Source organism: Microtus ochrogaster, chromosome 16 (assembly GCF_000317375.1).
Source record: "Microtus ochrogaster isolate Prairie Vole_2 chromosome 16, MicOch1.0, whole genome shotgun sequence".
NCBI lineage: Eukaryota > Metazoa > Chordata > Mammalia > Rodentia > Cricetidae > Microtus > Microtus ochrogaster.
Window position 1 is genome coordinate 49,458,119 of NC_022018.1, and position 23,553 is coordinate 49,481,671.

Consider the following 23,553-nt stretch of genomic DNA (forward strand, 5'->3'; position numbering starts at 1 on the left):
TTTTTATGTGGGTGCCAGGAACCAAACTCGGGTCCTCCTGCTTGTGTGACAAGCATTTTATCGACTGAGCTGTCTCCTCCAGCCTCATCACAACCAGTTGAAGCGCACAGTTCAGTGGCCCAAAGCACATTCACAGTGCTGTACAACCATCAACAGCATCTAGTCCAGAACTTCCCACTTGGCAAAACCGCAACTCTTGAACATACAAACATGTCTAAAGGTATTCCCAATAAGAATCAGAATGCGTGGTGACCAGACATTTGCTTCCCTCTGGTCCCGCTCAGTGTACATATTGTGTCTCTCACCCACACTTTGCACATCCTTTATTGAGAAATGTGGTTGAAATGTGTGGTTAATGAAACTTGCCTGCTCCAGCTTCGTGATTAGCTAGAAGTTTGGGTTACGCAGAGTGAGTTTTCTGTGTTGTTTTCCTAAATCCTCACTGATCACTGGTCCTGTGGATTATCAGAGATCAAGCCTTGACCCCTGAGAATTCTTGGGCCTCCCAGAAAGCATTGCCTTTTAAGTAGCAAAACCTGTGTGAAACGGTCTCATTGGAATGCGGCTGTTTCCTTCCAGATGAAACACTCCCTCCCCGAGGGAGAAAGCCAGCTTAGAAGATCTAGAACTTCGGGAAACCTAGGAGACATATGTGGTCCCCTTGGTGGGGTCTCATGAGCAGAAATAAGCTCTAGAGAAGACCCTGCTGAATCTGTCTGCGGATTGTAGGGGGACGTAAGTGATATGGTTCTGAGGAGTCATTTCTTACGCTGGGGTTGGCTGGAGTCATTCTTGTTCTGGGAGTCACACCAATGGACTCACCGGCTCACTGAGCTGGACTTGAGCAAAAGTGCATCTTTGGTCACTCACTGCTCACTGTGACCCCTCTGGAGTGCACAGACACACACTCATTTATTCATGTTTCCCCAGGAAAAGGCATGCAACAACTACTTAGACAGCACATATAGCTTGTTTACTAGGTCACATGATTCGCTCATTTTAGCACCGTGGAAACTAGGATTCCTTTTACATATGACAAACATACAGAAGAGGAGTAATGCCCGCCCCCATGCTAGGAAACTAATCATTAAAATTCCAGTCAATCTTATCATGATTGGTGGCCCCCAAAATCAAGGAAGGCTGTCATATAGTTCTTACGTTTGCTCACAATGATTGTGTCTTTAATCTTATGTAGACACAAAACAAAGAAGGAAAATGACCTGAAAAGGCCAGCAAATTGTTTTGGCAGAGGGAAAGACACAGGCAGAAGGAAGCAGATGACCTGGACATCAGTACTAGGTGTAATAGAAACTGTTCCCCCAAATTTCTCTACTGCTACCCATATTCAAAATTACATAGCAGTAAGAAGCAAAATCAAACCAGCCTGTTTCTTCCTGGACCAACTCATTATGTCCTATAGACCAGGAGAGCGTACTTCCCCCTGTCTTCAGTGATTCAGCTTCAACTTCCCTGACTTCCTTTCTACTTCTGTCTTCCAGCTGAGATAATCACTTTCTAACTCACAGCAGCATGTGACCCCCAAAGGAAACCTGGGCCACTGAAGAAGTTTAGCCAGACTCCACTGAAAGCTTGGATGTTGAGGATGTAGCTTAGTTTGTAGAACGCTTGCCTAGCATGCGTAAAACCCTGGATCAATCCCCATCATTGTTCACCTGAGCAACACATACACACAAACACACACACAAAACTGAAACTGGGAGGGTAGCACAAGTCTGTACCCCCAGCACTTGGAGATGAAGGCAAGATGATCAGAAATTCAAGATCATCCCCACTTATATAAGGAATTCAAGGCCAACTTAGGCTGCCTCAAATAGACAAAGTAACTAAATTAAAATAAACTTCTGCCCCTCAGCTGGGCACAGGTAGGCAAAAATCACTTCTCCCTTGCCTGTAAGAAGCACCATGTATAACCCAAATGTCAGGCTTTCTGACTAACCTGGATTAACCAGCTAGCCCCATATACCACACTTGCTTTTAGGTACCTATGGGTGGGGGCTTTGGGTAGAGAGGCTTGGCACCCGTACTAATTTTTGCAGATTTGCTATTATGTCAGGATGTTAATCCAAACCTTAAACAGTTAATATAGGAAAGAAAGCATATAGACAGTACTTAGGAGGTTAAGCACCCAGGCAGCCTAGTAAGAGAGAATGTGAAAGGCAGCAATGAGATAATCCGCTTGTGATAAAGAAGAGGGTTGATTAGCATGAACACAAGCCAGACTTTCTGAAAAAGCAGTCTTTGTCCCGACAAGGAAAAAAAAAAAAACCCACTCCAGCTGATAATTCCTCAGTATTAATTTCCTGAAATACTGCGCTGGGCGTGACTTGCGGGTATGATTAGGATGTTCCTGTTCAATAGCACGCTTAAGGGGACTCCCGTGTAAATCAAGCCAGTTAAGGTTGCCATGATAAAGGATATGGAGAACTCAAGTGTGGTGGGTTTGCTTGTTTACCTTTTATCATCGTTACTTTGCAGTGTTAGGGACTGACCCAGGACCGTATGCATGTCTAGTAAGCATTCTACTCCTGAGTGATGTATATGCCAGCCCCATTTATCTTGTTTATGTGTGTATGTGTGTGTTGACAGATATGCAGGTATGTAGTGTGTGGTTGTGTGTGTGTATGTGTGTGTGTGTGTGTGTGTGTTTAAGTTTAGAGGTCAGAGAAAAATTTGGATGGGTGCTGCTCCTCTGGTCCCAACCAACTTGCTTATTCTAAGATAGGGTCTCTCTATTGGTCAGAATTTGCCAAGTAGGCTAAGGCTGGCCAGTCAGTGAGTACTAGGAACCAACCTGACTTTGCCTCCCTAGGGCTGGGATTCTAAGCATATATCACAACACCTAGTTTCTTTAAACACCAGGTCTACGGAAGCAAACAGTCCTCATGCCTATGGAGCAAGCTCTTATTTAGAAGCCATTTCCTCAGCCCCCATCCATCTCTTAAATATGCAACTGATATTTGCATTGCTTCACATGCCAGACCAAAATGAGTTGTAAAAACCCCTGTATCCGCAAACCCAAGGAATGGCGAACAATGCTACAATAAATATCCCGGTGTCCCTTTCCTCCCACAAGACACGGTTCACTTTCTGCAGTGTCTCTTTTCTCTCCATCCGGCACCCGTCCATCCAGGAGAGACCCAGGCCAAGTGCGCTCTGGTTTCAGCGCTGAACTTGTAGAGAATCTTGGCATGTGGTTTACTAGAGACAGAGTTACACGGGAATGGGAAATCATTCACTGGAAGTCCCCCAAAGTGGGAACCATTCCTAGGGCAGCCTCAGAGATTGGGCCATTGGTGGGAGCTTGTTCTCTGCAAAACCACAAGCTGCGACTCCTCGCCTGGGTGACACAAAGCAGACAGCCTGACTTCAAGCTCATTGTCTTATTCCACACTAAATCAAAGGGAGCACTTTCGAGGAGAGTCACATGAGGGAGGTCTAATGATCTGTCTCTGGTGGGATCCTATTTAATATGCTCGCATAAGCAAAGCCAAGGGACCCTCTCACCTCCCTCCTTCAGAGCCCTCAGATCGCGTGTAGATCCCGGCACCACACCGGTGGCATTTCAGAAAAAAGACAATCTTTGCTTTAACTCGTCTCTTCACTCCTCATTCAATCACAGTCAAGACATTTGAATTCCCTGGAAAACACAGGCTCCATTTATGTGATGAGTTCAAAGATATTAACGTCATTTCCAGAAGTGTTAGGAGAATTGATCAGTTCGTGTGGGTAAATCACTTTGGGATTCCCAGGTGAAAGTCGTGAGATGGGCACTCTCTTCCTTTGTTTCTGTGGAGGCTCCTGGAAGAACCTCGGTTTAGGGAGCCTGATAGGACTCAGAAGCTGTTAACATCGCGGCAGAGTGGGGGAATCTGTCATACTTTCTTTTACCCAATTCTCAACCGTCCAGGAGAACTGGCTTGTTATCCTCATTGTTGAAGGACTTTACTGCATTGAGGCCTCTGTTTATATTCCTCTCCCAAGACAAGGTCATTTGCTGATATACATCTCAGTCGGAGATAGGGTAGCAGAAGGTTTTTATTTCTCACTTGCAACCACCATAAAAACCTTCATCTCCTTAATGTTTTAAGATCTTATAAAGACTATCATGTGATTTCTTGCTCTCGTAAGCGTTCCGTTTTGACCAACATAATACTGTTTATGGAAACCGTCTCCCTTAGGTCTCATATATTTAAAAAAGTTACCTGGCTGTACTGCTTGTTCTTATTAAAGAAAGAAAATAAGTTTACCTAGTAATTATTTCTGAGAGTATGACTCTCACAATCACAAGTACTTGACGTCACTATAAATAAAACAGGTATCTTTACAGAGTGCTTTCAAAAGTCACTGGTTAAGATGCACGAGAAATAAAACCATACTCAGTGTAGGCACAGTGAAGAAATTCTTAGTGATACAGTTCAGTCTAATGTTATGGAGCGACCCCCTCACTGACCATGTCTCCTGGAACTTGTGCCTGTGCTAATTGTGACAGGCAGCAACACATCTCAGGGGTAAACGAAGAAGTGGGCACTTGTGGCTTGGGCAAATGTTTTCTTAATAGCATCTAACATCAACTCAAAATACATGGTAACTCCAGCCGTACAGATGGGCATCACGCTGATATGCTCTGGAATGGGGTTGGGATGACCCTCAAAATGGTTCAAAGGTTGAAAAAAGGGATGGCTTTATAGCTAAGGGCCACAGTTACATTGCTTCATATGAAAGCAGAATGAAGAGGTGTTTCTAAAAAGGATATGTACGGTTTCAAACACATATATGTGATCAGGAAGTTTAAGTCCCTAGTTTGTATGTGTACACCTGTGTATGTGTGTGTCTGTATGAGAGTTTATGTTCATGGGTGCAAGTGCCAGGGGAGGCCAGGGAGGGCATCAGATCCCCTGGAGCTGCAGTTAAAGGTGACTGTGAGCTGCCCAAGGCTGGTCCAAGATCCTCTGCGAGAACAGAGTGGGCTCTTAATTGCTGGGCCATCTCTCTAGACCCATCTACCTTGTTTTCTGAAAGACAATCTCTTTCTAGCCTGGAGCTTAAGCTGGCTGACTGTCAAGCTCCAGGGCTCTACTGGTCTCTGCCCACTAGTGCTGTGATTACAAACGTGCACACCCACACTGACACAATCTACAGAAATCTCAGGGCTCCTGTTGAAACCCCCATGCACATACAACAAACATTTCACAGGCTGAGCTGGCAACATGGACACAATACGACACATGCTCCTCTGTAAAGCAGCTGTGTGATTAAAGGCAACATGGAGAAGCCTAAAAGTCCTCCGAGGGCACATTCGAGAGCTGGCCACTAGAGGTCATTAACCTGTGACTAAGATGATCTTGACCTCCCTCTTGCAAACAGAGGACACCAGGCATGTGTGTGTAAAGGGCAGCCCCCCCCCCGTGTTCGCACCCTTTCATAGCCAGGCTAGAGACTCACGCCTAAATCACACGCCCTTTTGGGTCTTAATACAGCCGCTATTTCAGGGGGAGACCTCATACCGCGGTATCTGCAGGACCAGGTGTTGACATAGAATAATCCTTCAGCACGCTCAATTCTGATCCTTCAGACATCTACAGCCTTCACCCTCTTTCCTCCCTGAGCACCAAGCTAGATATAAAACCAAATGAAGGTTCTGCAGCCTCCTCCAGCTAGCCTGCTAGAGGTCTCTATTCAAATAGACAGGGCCTCCGGCGTATAAAGGGTGTTTCCCCTCAGGAAGCACGAGAAATAAGAACTAGGTTGAGAAGAACTAAGAACAGGATTTAGGGCTGACGAAGAGACTGATGCTCAGTTCGAAGTCACAACACTCCTTTACTGGTTGCCTTAGCAACCAGGTGACTTGTCAGGTAGCTTGGCTCCTTCTGTACCTTAGCAGATAATGGCCGGGCTCTGATCCCACCCCGCCCACATATTTTCCCTTACCCAGACTCTTAATCTTTGCAGGCTTCCCAGAGTTTAATAATGAGGTAGGATATCCTTAGGTAGCCAGGGGCCAAGCTGGCTGCCCTCATCTTCGCCTCACCGTGGGGATCTTAAAAAAGCCAAATGTCCCCTTTCCCATAAAGCATCATGTCTGAGGAGTCTGTATATAACTGCCAGAAGACACCCCATTTGTTCCCATGACTTGGAGCTACAGAATTTACTCTAAACCACATAAATAGATGCAAAAATAGATCACACCTTCATTCAAAGAAAGTAATGCATTTCAAATTCAAAGCAAAGCCATCTTGCTGTTTCCAGCACTGTCCGAACCAGGACCCTACACCCCCAAGGCAATGTCGTAGGCACACCAATTTTTCAAATGCTAAGTGAAAAACAAACAAACGGAACTGGTGTTTCCAGGTTCTAAACACTTAAAAGATTCTCTTTGATGACTTTTGCCGAGACCAGCTGAGAGCAATAAGCCGCGGTTCATACCCCCTGCTTCCTGGGCAGGAGGCAGAGTCAGAAGCAGCCTACTATACTTTAAAGACAGTGCGGGTGACGTTAAACTGTGTCTGCCACCCTCACCCTCTGACCAGAGCCGGACACATTGCAGCCTCTAGGAATTTGTGCGCGGCTGTGGTGACGTGGACTTTTTGCCTTCAAGTTTCTTTTAACCCAGGATCACCTAGAAAAATGTGGGTGAGCAGTTCCTGGGACTCATTGTTGAAGCCAAAGGCTTTCGAAGGGAAATATCTATTGGGGTTCTCTTTTTGGAACAGGTTCTCTGATGTTTGGGCAATGGCTGGGGAAACATTCGGGGCATGCAGAATTCCTTCACATGTGACTCCTTCAGCTCTGGAGTTGAGAAGACACGTGAAACACACAGTAACATGTGTAGTCATATTAAACAGGGGATGTTCCCTCCAGCGAAGTCCGTCAGGACAGAGATGCATGTCTACGCTAATGGGAAGTGATCAAAACCCCGTGGTTCTTTGGTTAGCTTACGCCAAAGCCTATTCCAGCTTTCTTTTCTAGGCAGAGTACATCAAATGGGTATGGCTGTTACTTGAGAGTCGAAATGTTGAACGTCTCTAGTACTAGCAAGAACCTATAGGGAGAGAGGAAGAGAACATAAAAGCTGACTTCCGCCTCTTCCCTTCCACACAATACACAACAATCCATAAATAGTTTCGCCTGTCTGTTCAAGTATACACCTCCTCTTCCGGAATAGAGGCCGCTGAATATCTTGTTGTTTCAAAGGAATTTTACACACACACACACACACACACACACAGAGTCAAGTGGTTTTACGGGTATGCGGGAAGGACGGAAATGACCAACAATACCATTTGTCTTCCACATCAAGAAGGGTGCACACTTTGATGTTCGTGAAGAACCGAGCCTTCATGAAGAGCAGCAGACAGAGTGAGCAGGGAGGGCTGACCAACAAGGGCACCAAGGGCGTTAGAGGGCAGGAGACAAAGACCTCGCAGCCGTCCTCTGTCCCAGGTGTTCTGAGGCACCTCCTTCAGACCCCATGAAGAGAGAGGGAAGGGAGCCTGTAAGGAGGGCCCTTTCCAGACCTTTTGCTCACACTCTCTCCTGTATCCAGGGCAAAGCAACTTTGGGGATGCACACACTTAGGATCCCAGGGAACTCAGGCATTTCCTCCGACTCCTTGATGCCTTGTATTGGTGACAAGTACAACGTTGGCCTCTCTGATTAGACTGTCTTTAGCCACAAGGAAGAGGTATCTATAAAAGTGACATAATTACTCAGCTTCCGAGAGAAAATTGAGAATGTATCCATTCTTCTTCTCGCCCACCAAATAATATCATTTTTTTTTCTCCTTTCTGCCTGATCAGAACTGGCTCCAACTTGTCAGGCCCAAATGACTGCTAACTAACAGGGAAAAGCATTGCTGGCTTGTAAGGTTTCACCACCTAGCAAGACATTGTCAGTCACTCCACAGAGCCATGGGGAGGTCACAGCTGATTAGAGGCCCTAGGGTAGGTCAGATCTCCTCGTGGTGGCCAGAGGGCCCTCCCACCAGCGTATGGACTCAGCAGCCTCATTTGGGGTTTTAATTCCTTACTCATATTCAAGCTATCCTATCTCCACTAGAAGACCAGGATGGAGCTGGGACTTTAGACAATTCTGTTGCTGGCTTAAAATCTGGCTCTAGGCCCTAGAGTCCAGGGACTAGATAAAAATGGCCCAGCTGGTAAAGAACTTGCTATTTAAGCATGTGGACTGGGTTCTAGATCCTCATTACCCGTGGTGTGAGTCTGTAACCCCGTTGCTGGGGACGTGGGGACAGGAAAATGATGGGCTTTTTGGCCATCCCAGTCTAACCAAATCAGTGAGTTCCAGGCTGGGCAAGATATCTTGTTCCCCCTGCAAAATGAGGTAGAGAGCAATTGAAGAAGACACTGACTTAGACCTTTGGTCTTCCACATAGATGTAGATGTACACATTAGATGCACATGCGCACACATTACACAGACACACACAGATAGAAAGAAAGATAGATAGACAATAGATAGATAGATGATCGATAGATATGTGATAGATGATAGAAGATAGATAGATAGATAGATAGATAGATAGATAGATAGATAGATACATACATACATACATACATACATACATACATACATACATAGACAGATGATAGAGTTTGACCCTAACCCTTGGAAAGTTTAGAAGGAAGAAAGAATGGAAAGACTAAGGATGAACCCTGCCTCAGTGCAAGGGTGTCTTCAGATTCTTCTAGAGTGCCTCAACTACAAGTGACATTGTTATAAATACAGTCTAACAACAGCAAGAAGAAGTTAAAACAACACTATGATACACACATCAACGATTACATACTATGACATACATACATCAAATAATTGATAGAGCAGCTCATAGAATTTGAGGGACTAGCTCTCTGGTTTATCACTTTTTTCTCATATATTTGTGTGTTGTGTGATAGCACGTACACATATATCCACATGGGTATGCATGTGTATGGGTGTACTCATGTGCGTGTATGTGGAGGCTGATATTAGTGGTTCTCCTTGATCACTCACCACTTTATTGAGCTCATAAATAAAGCTAGTATACCTTGCCAGCTTGTTCAGCCTTCTGAGCACTAAAATTATAGGTGGACTATCATACCCACATGACAGTCACACGGGTTCTGGGGCTCTGTGCTCTGGACCTTGTGTTGGCACAACAAGCACCTTAACCACTGATCCATCTCCTAAACCCATTCATTGATGTTGTTTTAATGAAGATATTACATAGGGCCAGATGAATACATGGAAAGAGGCAGGTATCAGAGAAGGAAGCAGAGCCTCCAGGTCCGCTGCATGCAATGCACTGTTTTTCTTTCTCCCCAGGAACTCTTTGCTTTCCATGGTGACTCAAGCATTGCTCTGCACAAGGGTGGGCCCCCTCATAAGGTCTCCCCAAAAGAACTGAAGGTCCCCAGGAGGCATGCACATGTGTCAGATGACCTGATGGTGGCGGAGGTGATGCAGTGTGAATGGAACCATGACAACATTCTGGACAACTTAACCTCACTGAATTAAGTTTCTGAAATGAGGGTGAGTTCCGCCTCATTCAGAAGGCGCAAGGCTCCTTCTAAAGAGAAGCTGGGAACACATAACACAAGGAGTTGAGCCTTGGACTATCTAGACATTGATGTGACCAAGGATGGAGTGCCGAGGGCTAGTCCTTTATCAAGGACTTTAATTTTAAACCCCAAATTAACTTGGGTTTAATTTGCCCATGTCCTTATGATCAGCGAGTCACCATGGCTAATTAACCAACATTAGCCATGCAATTTATATTAGTACTTTTAACTTTACTAAGTATCTTTGAGCCAGGCCTCACTTTACCAAGCCCACAACTGCTATGATTCTTCCAGAAGCAAGTGTCAATTCACGCCTATGTTCATCCATTCTGTCACCCTACACATATTTCGTGAGTACCTACTGTCCCAGAGGACTGGCCTGGGACACAGTGAGATATCTCAAAATAGAGATTCAACGCTCAGCAGATGATGAGTGAACCTTCCATGCTCAGCCTTTGAATTGTGTAAACAAGTCTCCAGTTTTGGTCCCTTTCTGGTAGAAGGCCCATAGATGATCAGAAGAAATATCTGCAATGCCCAGGGGACAATCACCCAGGAACGACACCACTTACATGACATGATATGAGCAAAAAATGAACCGCTGCTTTGTGAAGCCACCAGGATCTTAGGATTGACTGTTTGACACAAAACTGTATCCTTTCCTGACTAATACAATAGCTTCCATTCGCTCTATTATCATGCGTTTGGCAATGAATCTGCGCATAACACCTAGTGACACTTCTGCAATCGACTGCCTTTTATTCCTTTTCATGCCTTTAATATTACCTTTAATCATGCCTTGCCTCTTCAACTAGTCTAAGGTGTCGTGAAGGCTGTGACCTTGGCTGTGACTTTCAGAGTTCGTCTCTTCGCCCTCCAACTCTCTTCCCTCCTTTCCCTTCATTTCTCTCCAAATTCAGGGGTAAGCATTGTAGAGACCAACAGGCTGCTGTATACCTGCCATGGTGTTTGTGGTTCCTGAGCAGAGGAGACTAACCGGCCCCCTGAACACACACAGCAAACACAGGAACTATGAGACTGGGTAAAGGGGGTAGGCTCTCACAGGCAGGGAGCACGAGCTGGTCTGCCTTGATCAATTGGGAGGTAGAGGCTAAAATGTTCACAGAGCCGTAGCACCCCATCCCCACACCCATCTTATACATTTCCCTGGCCCTTCACTCTGCCTTTTTCTTCTCCAAGGGTGGGGAGTGAGCTACCCGGCTGAGGCTGGAACCAAATGTGGCCCCAGCCTCCCCTGGATGGAAAGCAGATACCACTGGGTAGGGGGCAATCAATGCAAACTTTGACCTCTTTCTTCTTTGCACGGACAGGGCTCTGCTGACTCAAAATGGTTCCCGTTATGAATACGAAGGGCCACAGTAAGGACAGGGCACTAGGCAGGTGGCACCCACTCTATAACTGTTATCAGCAGCATAAAAATTCTGGCTTCCACCTATCTTATTTCCATTGACTCAGAGCTCAGAAAGAAAACTCCTTTAACTCTTTTAAGATAAAAGTTTTCACATCATCTCCTTTCCCAACAGGCCTCAAAACTAAATTAGGAATCGCTATCCTAATCTATCAAGCCTGTCACTTTAATGAAGCCCCTTCAAATCTCTGATTTAATGGCTCCAAAGACAACTGCTAGACTGAGAGATGTGGCCCCAAAGGCAAATGCTGTGACATTGAGTGCTGGGGGTGGGGTGGAAAAAAAGGCTTACCTTTGTGACAGTGTGAGACACAGGACAGGTCTTGTGGTCAGTCTCCACAATGGGAAGAGGGGAAGAGTGAAGTCCTTGGATGCTCCTGATTTGTGGCTTTATCACCACATTTAAAAATACACAGCAAGAGTCTCTAAAATGGATATTTTCTTTAAAAGTGTAAATGAATACACGGATATAGTTACATACATACATCACAATCTTTGGGTGACAGGATGAGACTATGATGTCATCATGAACAAATGGGATGGGATGAGGATGAGGACTACCCACCAGGCTCCTTGCATTAGAAAAATTTAGGAAGAAAGCCCATGGGTGTGGGGGAGGAAGAGATGTACTGATTTTAAGATTAAAAGGCTTCCTTTCAGTCTAGAAAGATGCCCAGACATCCTGCAAAGAGATAGTAATCAAAGGAAGAAACGCAGGGTGGGTGGCAAATGGATGGCAGAAGTCTTTGAAGATGCTTCCAGAGGTTAGGGGCAATAGCACATACCTGTGACCCTAACCCTTGGGAGGCTGACATGGGACGTCCTCAGATTTGAAGTCAGTCTGTGCTACTGCAATGGTGTTCATTGCTAACTAGGTAGAATATAGAACCACCTGGTAGACCTTTGGATATTCGTGTGGGGCTTTGTCTTGATTAATTGATGTGGGAAGATGCATCTTGACTATAGATAGGATTAGTCCCGGGGCAGGAGATCCTGGGTTGTATAAAGTCAGTGCTTCTCATCCTTCTTAATGCTGAGACCCTTCAATATATTCCACATATTCTGCTGACCCCGACCACAACTATTTTCATTGCTACTTCATAGCAATAATTTTGCTACTGTTATGACTCCTATTGTAAATATCTGACAAACGACCCCTGTGAAAGGGTTGTTTGACCTCCCAAAGTGGTCAACCCACAGATTGAGGAGCACTGTATGATGCGAAGGAAGCCAACCGACCATCAAAATGCATGCATGTGTGCACTGTTCTCTCTGATTGCAGAGGGAAAGGGACCAGCTGCTGCAAGCACACAAGCCCTTACCTTCCCTGCAGGAGGGACTCTGTTTTGAACTGCGAGCTCAAATAAAGCCTTCCTTCCTTAGGTTCCTTTTGTCAGAGTCGTCTATAATGGCGATGGGAAAGAAACTAGGACAGCTACACAGTAATCCTCAAGCCAGCTTGGGCTGTAGTATGAGACCCTGCTGCTTCCAGAGTTTAGCAGAAGCATCAGCCTAAACCAGCGTGTTTGCAACAGATGTGAAAGACGAAGACTATCGAGACATTCAAAAACTCCAAGGGCCGAGCAGTGATGGAACTGCAGTCAGAATCTGCGCCCCTAGCGGAACCTTCTGTAAGGAGAGGAAGGGGTACCATATTTCTTTGTATAGCCCCACTGTTCCTGTTACACAGGTCCACAGCATCTGACATGAGCTCTCTGGATCACACATGTCTCTCTGTCAATGCCCACCTTCCAGCCAGGAGGAGGTGACTGTCATATATGGGAATCTCAGGCCTTGCCATGTCCTTATGACAGAGCTATGCTGCCTTAGAGATGAGGCAATGCACAAATTGCATGCTCTCAAGCACTAAGGCCGGGAGGTGCTCAGCTCTGCTGAAGAGTGAGATCAGGGGCACTGCCTTCCTCTTCACCCAGTTCCAGGCTGGATAAGGACACAGGCTAGTGTTAACAACAGAGCTAGATAACAAGGATGACAAAGTGCAGATTCCCCACACTATCAAAGGCCCCAGGAAGGGAAGAGGCAGGGGGAGATAGGCGGGGAAATGAAGAAGGCATTGCGGCAATACTGGCTCTGCCTGGGACACACTGGCTGCTGCTGCTGCAAGCATTTTTTTTTTTTCTGGCTGCACAGACATGTTGCTATGGAACCAATACATGCCACTGCCATTTGGCCTTTAGCAAATAAGATCTCAGTGCTGGCAAGAGCACTCCAGTGGATTTCCCTTAAAGGGACACCGTCTATGTTAAGTGCCATTATAAATTGAGCGCAGCATCGCTCCAGAGCTCCAGCCCTCTACACAGAGAGACAGAGAACTCGGCCACTCATGTTCCACGGGTGGAAGTAGAAGTGGGGCCAGTCCCTGGTCTGCTTTGGATTGTTACTTCGTTTTTTGTTTTTTTGTTTTTTTCATTCAAAAGGTAGTTTTATTTTAGGAAAAAAAAACCCAACAAAACAAAATGAAGTAAGCAAGAAAACCTTGGACAATGAGGAAAAGAGGTTCCAAATGTTGTGTACCCCAAATGAATTAAGTATTGTCAGGAGAATTGTTACTGTTGTGCTTGGTGTTGGGTAGATGCCCAGTACACACTACGGTATTGAGCTACACCACAGCCTCATGCTTCTTCTTAGGTTAAAAATTCCCCCAACCCCCACAAAACTCTCATGGCTTCAGTTTGAACTTACTTTGCCTCTAATTGGCAAAGAACAAGTGGCTTATGATATTTTATTGAATGTCAAGATCAAACTACTGATGATTCCAGCACAGGATCAAGTCATTGCAAGTGTACTGCATAAGCTCCAGGGATCCTGCCTCTACAGGGGTCCCTCTATCTCGTGTTGTTTGTTTTGTCTTTGGCCTTAGATCCTTGCCTACAATATCATTCTTTACCCAAAGAATAATACAGTGTAGACACAGAGTTCGCCATTTCTACTCTCTGTTGTCTTTTACGTTTAGTCTAATCAACAGTCTAATTCTAGAAAGATCTTTGGATCTTGCAGAGAACAACACAGCTTTGTGTCCACCATAATACATGCATACATATGCACATACATACACACATGCTTGCATACATATATATGCATTTTCTGTGAGTATGTATTGATTGTCAACTTGACATGATTTAAAACCAACCAGGAGACACGCCTCTGAGTATATCTAGGAGGACATCTCCAGAAAGTTTTAACCAAGGAGGGAAGACCCACTTGGAATATGGGGAGCACAGCTTTATATCCAGACTGAATATAAAGGAGACTGAGCTGAGCAATGGTATTCATCTCTCTCTACTTACGGACTGTAAATATGACGTAACCAGCAGCCTCATGCTGGCTCCTAGCTGCAAAACAGAGGTGCCAACCAGTCTCAGCACGCGACAACACGGCACGACAAAGGCAGTGGTTTGGAAAGGGCATGAAGGAAGACATGCACTTATGCAGCTATTTTATCTGAGTTGAAATGGTGCCCTCAAAGTGGAGGGAGAGTCAGTGGTACAGGATGCTCACTAAACTTACAGAACTCACAGGTTCCTCTGCCAGATTAGATAAAGAGCAAAAACCTGCTGGGTGAGAAAGACTTCTCAGGTAGCTGGGCAGGGAGCTCCGTGGATGAAGCTTTTGTGTTGTCCACCCACACTGGGGTGACTTTTTGGTGGCACTGCTCCCAGAATCACCTGTGTTCCTCTATCTACCCCTTTTCTTACCTTCCCTAACCCAACAAAGTCACTGGTTCACTTAACTGCTTTTGTGTGCTTTTTTTTTTCTTTGCTAGGTCATTGCTGCTTTCTGGGAGGCCAGTAGACATTTGTTTACATATTCCTAGGCAGAGCCGAGCAAATATGTCAGTGCCAATGAGGACCACATCTGATGGTTTCTGGAGGCACCTGCTCTGCCAATCCTGCTTGGTTGCATGACAACTACGTAGCCAGACAACACCACTTCAGCATATTCTTTAGGACAGCAGGCCATTATGACTGTATTAGTGCTTTAGTTAAATTAAATTATAGAAATAAATCTATCCTCTTGGAAATAAGCTGTGTGTTAAAAACAGTCATCTCTCCTCAGGACCACCAGCTAAGAGTCAAACACCATTCTCACGCTGTAGGCTCTGCTAGCGTCTATGATGTCACAGGTCTCTCGGAGCCCACCGGATCCCAGATATCTCATCTGCACACAGGGACTTCCCCAGATAGCCTGGGAGGTCCCATGGACTACTCATAGCTGATTGTTTTTTCTCATGGCACTCACGAGACACAGCCATGTGAACCAGACAGACAGTCTCCCCTTGCCCATGGCCTTATCTCTATGGGCCAGTCACCGAAGGAAAGATACTTTCACTGCGGACCTCTCTGTGAAATGTACAAGTGATATAACAGCTTTGAGGGCAGCTCACGAGAGGGGACTTGGGGACAGCAGGAAGCAGCCGAGCAAAAGCTCTGAGGAAAAACCTTATTTTCTAGGAGGGACCCGGGCAAATGAATTAGAAGAAAGAAAGAGCCTCTTGACTCCAAGCTTGAGAAGACTTCCCCAGCCTGCCTGTTATCAAACGCTTGATCTTGGAACCTCACGGTATCAAACACCATTTTGACATGAACAAAAATAGATGGTACATTTAAAGGCTCACTCACCCTCTGCCAACAGCAGGTTGGTTTCTTCTCAAGAAGAAAGTTTTGGTCTAATTTCTTTGGAAAACTGAAAGAGAGAAAAGAAAAGAAAAAGAATTTAAAAACAACTGGGGGCCAAGTTGCTGAATCAGCACAGGTCAGTGAGCAGGGAGGGCAAGGAGACTCGTGGTCAGTAGATGCACATGGTGATATGAAGCTAACGATGTTTTAAAGCAATCATATACAGAAAGTCATGGTATATGTGGTTTATTTAGCATGCGTTATATGACCGTTAGGATAAGGTGCGTACATTGCGGTGTATAGGAAATATTTTGAGGTGGGTCTTTTAAAACTCCCCACCTTCCTCATTCACTGCAGTTTGTCTTTTTCTCCCAAATGCCATACCCTTAAGCCTTGACCCACAGCCATCTGTAACTAGGTTTGCATGGGAACACAGACTTGGCAAGACGTGATGGAGGCTCCTTAAGCCCACTGAGTAATGTCAGGCAGAGACCATAGCGTTGCAAGTGCTGACTGGTCCAACCAGCTGTGGGAAAGAACCAAGATGATGCAAGTGTCTGGCCATAGGAAGGCTGAATGATGGAGACAGATAGGGAGTGGGAGCAGAAGAGTTCAGCTCCATTCCAGCTCAAGGTTGTTTGGCAAAGTCTCCAGAGACACTGAACTAACCTCTGTGAGTCAGAGCTAACCCAGCAGGTTCCACACCATCCTCAAGTATCTGGATTTCATCCTAACCTCTTCCTGTTCTTTTCTCAAGAGTCAGCAAATGGTGAGAAAGGCCAAGAAGCCATGAGGCCATGTGGAGAATTTTACTGAAGTATGAGACCCAGCCTAAAGGGGTCTCATACTTGGAAAGGCCTGCCTCAGTATGCCTGAGAGAAGTTGGTTCATGTTCAGGTGACACCCACGGCCTGGTGCTGTCAGATGGTCCCAGGCTAGGACATCTGAGATGTGACTCTGGCTGCAGAAAAGATAAAGGCCTGACTGGAAAGATAGCCAGAGACAATACAAACAGTCGGCTCCGGTACACATGAGCAACGCCTCTGACGAGATCTTTAAAAGCTGCATACACACACAAGGAACCCTTTTCTCCTCAAGCCAGACAAAGAGGTCTACAGGAAGAAACCAAGGACCTCCAAAATAAAGTTCAGACTCAGCCCACGCGTGCTTCTCAGCTCTACCACCCCTAGCTAAGTGATTCCAGCCACCAGAGCCCTCTGAGTTTTCCTCATTTGCCTAATGCCAATGATGCTACCAGCTGCTGCATGCCTCTCTGTGGGTCCTGCTGCAGCATTAGGCATGCAGGGGAGGCAATGAGAAGAACGGCCTTGATTACCCTTTAGTGCAACACATTCTTGTATCTGCAACAGAAGGAGAGCTGGAGAGGGACTTTTAGAATTTGTCTGGATGTAAGTAGCTGCACTGCGTTGACCTCCCCACCCACCTCCAATCTGATGAGACAAAGAAGAACAAAATAAAACTGTCTACTATAAAACAATTACATGATATAGATGGGATGGGACAAGTAACAGAAATCAGAAAAATTCCCACTAAGAACCAGTATTAATATTTTCACTTCCGTGCTACCTAATTCCCTATGCCCACGATACATACATGCATTTGAAAAAGAAACAAACCCATGTGTACATATGTAATTTAGTTTAACATGTTTTTAAGGTATTCATATCATTTTGCCAACTGATGGTTTACGGTTGATATACTGCAATCCTCTTTAGTTGCCAATAAATGGATCTACATCTATTTTTTTTTGAAACAGGGTATCAGGTAGCCCAGGCTAGCTTCGAACTTGGTATGTAGACAAGGATGACCTAGAATTAAAGCTCCTTTTGCCTCTACCTCCAGAGCAACGCTAGGATTATGGGCCACCACACTCAGCTTTTTCAGTGCGGGATCAACCCCAGAGGCTCATGGATACTAGGCTAGCACTCCATTAAGTGAACTACTTAACCCCATATCAAGAAGTTTGAAAGGACTGTAAGAGTATCGCTTTGGGAGAATGAGGCAATAAATACTTATTTGTTGAAAATACAGAATCCACCCATGTATCCATAGTTATGAGAAACGACTGCACACCATGGCAGCACACATCTTCTTTCTCTCCTCTGTTTTCAAGATCGGGAATGGCAGATTGCTTAAATATAGTAAGTTTTAACAGCAAAAATTTGTTTGGGTTTGAGTGGGTGAGCTCAGAAGAATACAAACTGGCACATATACCATGGGAAATGAAATCATAGCTCACAATTTCCAGTGAGCTGCTAGAAGATGCTGATAGGGGACTAGAGATGACAGGCAGTGGGCATGCTTACTAAAGTCGCAAATCATAAGTCTAACACTAAACAAATATCCCTGTTTCTCCCCCAGTCATGGTGGAGTGGATTTATGATTCAGAAAGTGAATTGAATACCGCAGAGTTCTGAGTGACCCTAGAAATCAATCCACATTATTTGGAGCTCAAAATCCACGAAAATCACATTGGAAGAAGCCACAAGAAGGTATAAAACGTGGGGCTATTTGTACAGTGCCAGTGTCTTTGGTATAATTTCTTTCTCATAGGGAATAGTTGATTGGATAAAACATATACGAGGTGGTTACATGCGTCACAGGTCACATGATCACCTCCTGGTATCAAGGCTGTGCCCTAACTCTAACCATGATCAGTTATGTTTCAGACAAAGGACAATTTTGAGAGAGGCTAGAGGAGTGAGTATAAGCCTATAGATGTCCGAGGGTGTGGAGACATTTCCTCCTCCAGTTATAAATGCAGTCAGTCTTATTAAAGTATTCTGAAACTGGAACTACCAACAGGCAAGACATGGGGCTGAGGTCCTAGCGGGGAGAAGGATGCATACACCGAGACACTGGAATAATCTGGGGAAGCACACGAGTGCGAAATAAAGTTTTATTTGTGAAACCAGAGTCCACAGGAGATGACAAGCGGGAGCCAATGGACTAAGTCCCCTAGAGTGATGATGAGACAGATGATGGATCATTCATACTGTCTACTGCACAGGTCTAAGAAATGTCATGGTGTTCCTGTGAACGACTTTCCAAGAAGGGTCAACTTGGGGGAGAAGACATACCCTGCATGTGGGTGGCACCATCCTATGAGCTGGGTCCTGGATTGAATGACAGGGTTAAAAATGAGAAAGCCAACCAAGCCCCTAGTTTCCCTCCTCTGCTTTCTTATCCACCCAGATATGAACAAGCAGCCTTACACTCCTGCAGCCACAACCAAAACCCCTCCTCCCAGTATGCGCCTTGCCTTCCCTACTGCAATGGCTATACTCTCAAACTGTGAGCCAATATAAGCCCTTCTCCTTTAAGTTGCTTCTTGTCATGTATTTGATCTCAGCAAAGAGAAAAGTGAATAATATAAGATCTTCCTTCAGTGGTTGGTTTCAGCTTATGCAATCTGAGCAACAATTCATGGAGGCAGATCCTTCTCTCTGAGAGACCTCCACTCTGCTACTTGGACCATGTAGAAAACAGAATTAAAAAGACAAGAGCTCAGATATGGAACCCCCAAGAGCCTCTTTCTGATAACACTCACTAGGACTTGCTGTGCCATGAGAAATATCTGAATTGCTTGCCACACGTCTTCAATGGGTACAATCCAGGAGCTGGGAAGATGTTTATAGTGAACTTCTAACAGGGATGGAATTTTGCTTTGCTCAATTTGCTTTCTCAGGGACAGAATAGAGATGGTCAGGACCCACTGTGTATTGTATAGTGTGGCCCTTTTGTGCATTCAAAGTTGAGTGTTACATAGACTTAGGGCCGCCTCCAACGTGCCCTTCAAATGCTTTGGAAGGTACACAGGATGGATCATAACACACCCTATCTCAGCAGACCCAGCCAAGTAAAGCTGATGTCGAGCCTAAGATGCTCACCCGGTTATCTACCTCTGACCAACAGGAAACTGCTGGTCCGCAGCTGAAGTGAGCATCAAGGCTGTGGACCTTTGAAGCACCATCTTGCAAGTACAGAACTCTGGGCCTTAAATGTCCTCTAAAGGCCCTCATGTTGAAGGGTCAGTTTCCAGAGTGATGCTACTGGGAAGTGATAGAGTCTTAAGAGCCAGGAACTAGAAAAAAATCACTGGCACATACCCTAGAAGAGGACTCCAGAACCCTCCTCTTCCTTTTCCCTCACTCCTTGGCTACAAGGTGAGCACGATCAGCTCAGCCATGTTCTCACACCATGATGTTTTGAGTTGCCAAAGGACCCCCCAAAAGGGGTGATTGATCATGGGTTGATACCCCCAAAACTACAAGCCAGCCTAAACCTTCTCTCTTTATAAGTTGCTCATCTGGGATGTATGATATTGTGACAGAAAGCTGACATATTAGCTTATATCCTCTGAGAAAGCATCAGGTTCCTTACCGTTGGCTATTACCATTGAATGAGCAGCTGGTTTCTGCTGACCAAGTTTAACTCTCCTTTCTAGCCCAAACCAAGCCTTCCAACTAGTAAATTCTATTAGCCCATTGCACAGACGAGCAAAGCAAGGCTCAAGAACATGTGACAAAGCTAAGTTTACCAGTTTCATAACCAAAGGTGAAAGCTCAGCTTCTAGCTCCCTGTATTGTGTGTGTGTGTGTGTGTGTGTGTGTGTGTGTGTGTGTGAGTGAGTGAGTGTGTTAATAGCCATGTCTCCACACACTAGCATTTTGACAGACACAAAAAGTAAGAGCCAGCTGTCACTAAGTGGGCAGACAGTCCTTCCTCAGGTCATTATTTTGAGGGTAAGCAAACAACAGCGGCAGGGAACTTACCCAGGGTGCTCAGCAAAGAGCCTTCCTTGCCTTAGCAGCCCAGTGGGTGCTAAGCAAGCGCTCTCCAGGCAGAACAACGGGGCCGAAAGTGCTGACAGTTACATCGGCACAAAATGGAGCCCTGGCAAGGGAGTCTAACAATTACTGTGCATCACTCTGATTATGAGCCACAAGCATGCAATCAACAGCGGAGAGGCGGTCCAAACGATCCCCATCAGCGTTTTACTCCAGTCATCAGAGCGAGGCGGATGAGCACACTTTCATCTGACCTAAGCGCAATGCTGAGAACCCAAACACGAAGGATACAGAAGAGCAGTGGCAGTTCGGGAACACTGGCCATGGTGCTGGCCAATGAATTTTAGTTCATTCAATTTTTTCAATTCTTACCTCAGGGTAAATAAACACTACTTATGTATTTCTCATCTAATAAAATCATGCATATAGGCAAACAAATTTAAATCATGGAGAGACTGAAGTCTGTTTTTACAGATCCCCTAAGCTATAGGACATGCATGGTCCTAGAAGGACTTTGATAGCTCCTGTCAAATTTTGTGAGTCTTTCCTTAAATTATGGCCCAGCTCTGCTAGTTTAAGGCTTAAAGTATCTGTGTCTTGATTCCTACTTCCTAGGCACTCAGTGCAGCCCTGGTGCTACATGCCGGACAATCTGCAGGAAGGCAAGCGTTTCCACAGCACCGTAAATAAAGAGGTGTGTGCATGCAAAGATGACTTTGAGTAAGACAAGTGACTGGCATCTCACAAGGCGACTTCCAAACTATGGAATTTGTCTCAACTGGAAAAGATGATTGCAAATAAATGCGGTGGTGGTGGAGATCTGCTTTTAGGGAACTGTGTCGGTGTCTGTCTGTCTCTCTCTCCTACAGATGCACACACATACACACATAGACATGGACACACACAGATACACATAAAGACTCTTATGCGCACATGCACACGCGCACACACACACCAAGATACAATTGCTGTCCTACTGACCAAGGGAGGCCATCTTCATAGGCTTCTTGGCCACCAACACTCCATTTCCAATACTGCCATTTAAAACTCAAGCTGGAAATGGTATTTGGGGAGCATTTTTTTTAAAGGAACATTAACTAAAAAGCCCATTCATGTAGCCAGCTCTGGGACAGAAATCTTGATTATTACACTGTCACTGGAGGTCAAGTGTGTGATTCGCTATTCCTGGCATCATATCAGTGCTCAAAAAATTTTGGAAGTTGGGGTATTATGAATGTTAGGCTGGGGAAATAATTAATTGATTGATTAATGACACATGTCTTGAGGAGAGAGGACTGAGAAAGGCTCGTCTCCAACTCACTGTGGTCACAGAGATTGACCTTGAACTCTCGATCCTCCTGCCTCCACCTCCCTAATTCTGAGATGGTGGGCATGCGGCACCACCAAAATCATAGGCATATGTACACATATATGTGTACACACGATCTTGTTATATCTTTCTTTAACATAAATGACACTCTTGATTTCTCTCTTTAACCTTGCTTACAAATGACTTCTTTTAGCAAGGGAGAGGGTGACGTCATCAGGTTATTAAGTGACAGACATTTGGCCAATGTTGATTAAGTAGCAGAAGCCACCAGAGCCAAGCCCTGGCCTCTGTAGAGCTTGGTAGTGCATTCAGACCCCCCCCCCCACGTTATCTTTGTTGTGTGGATAGATCAGCACTTATACTCACCAATTCAACAAGCCCTCAGCACCTCCCTGGTCAGTAGACATCTTAGCTGGAGCTCCACTGTGACAATATTCCCTGGGCCATTGCCATGCCCTCGGGTACTTATTCTGCCTTAGATTCTTACCTTGTCTTAGCTTTTTGAGGACCTTTTCTGTCATTAATCAGTCAATTTCTTTTTACAAATGTCTTAATTAGCAAACGGCACAGCCATATCTGATGGGGATGGCAGAAGTCATGAAGCCAGCACAGCTCTTGGGCAAAGACCCAGCAAAGCTGAGCCACATGGTGGCTGCCACATCACCTTTGGGTTTCATCTCCACTTGTTCCATACTTGGGAGACTTTTAATATTTGTACAATTTAGGGGTATTGGATTGATGGAAAACTACCTATGAATCATTTATGCCTTCTCCCAGGAAGGCTATGTCCAAGCTTTCCCAAGACAGTCCTGAACATGCTCTTGCCCCTGCTTTAGAGAGATATCTTTATCTAGCTGAAGGTTTTCCTTATGCCTTGGAGGTTGTGATACACAGAAAGAAGCCCGAGGTCTCTTTAGGAGGCTATGAGACATTTTTTGAAACATCTGTCCCTGTACTTACTCAGGAGCAAGATAATCAAAACAAGATAAATTTTAAAAGGTCAACAAGATTCGGTGGGCTGGAGGAGTTGGCCCCAGATCAGACTGCAAACCTCTTCCCACTGTACACCCAGGAGATCACGTGGCACATACAGCAACAAAGTTAGACTAGCTGGAGCTACCTCTGCCCTACGCAGAGACTTATGCTGATGGGCAAAGAATGATGTGGAAAGATGATAAGAGCATTTTACAAAGACACAAAATATAAACATTATATTATACCAGGATTCGAATAATAACTGCAGCAGCTTGGGCCTGAGGCTATTTCTTGGGCACTCTGACCATTAAGAGTTAATAATACACTGCTTGGAACATGGCAGCAAGCCCGGGATGGCTTGAAGACTGTTTTGGTCAAATGTCCTTGTAGCCACAAAAGCAACCAGCCTGAGAACAGCTTATCAGATGCCTCTAGATTCTTAAAAATTGGGCTATGGGGTTAATGAGTAAAATGGATAATTCTGTTTATCAGTGATGTCGAAACTCGAGGGAAAATGATTAAAAATGATAACTCTGTCTGTCATAGTTTATTGATGATGACTAAAAGATGAGCAGAAGGAAGGGAAATACATGTCTGAAAACAAAAATGATATGATCTGTGTTTTAGAACAACATGAATGGATCCCTACTTACTAAATTCTGTAAAAATAAAGAAGCACCCTGGCTGCCAGGCAGTCAGGCTGCAAAATTCTCCTGACCATCATGGTCCTGGCAAGCTCATACTAATTATAAATAAATAATGGGTTTCAATATGACATTTTCAGACATGTAGAT

General features: G+C 45.0%; 1 protein-coding gene across 3 annotated transcripts in view; it reads right to left on the reverse strand.

Annotated features, from left to right (window-relative positions):
• Atxn1 (ataxin 1) overlaps nucleotides 1–23,553 on the reverse strand; it is a 380,515-nt gene that overhangs the window by 151,971 nt on the left and 204,991 nt on the right. For all 3 annotated transcript variants that reach the window (XM_026783019.1, XM_026783020.1, XM_026783021.1), the window contains one exon: nucleotides 15,647–15,710. The gene's annotated coding sequence lies outside the window, so the exon portion shown is untranslated. The remainder of the gene's footprint in view (nucleotides 1–15,646; nucleotides 15,711–23,553) is intronic.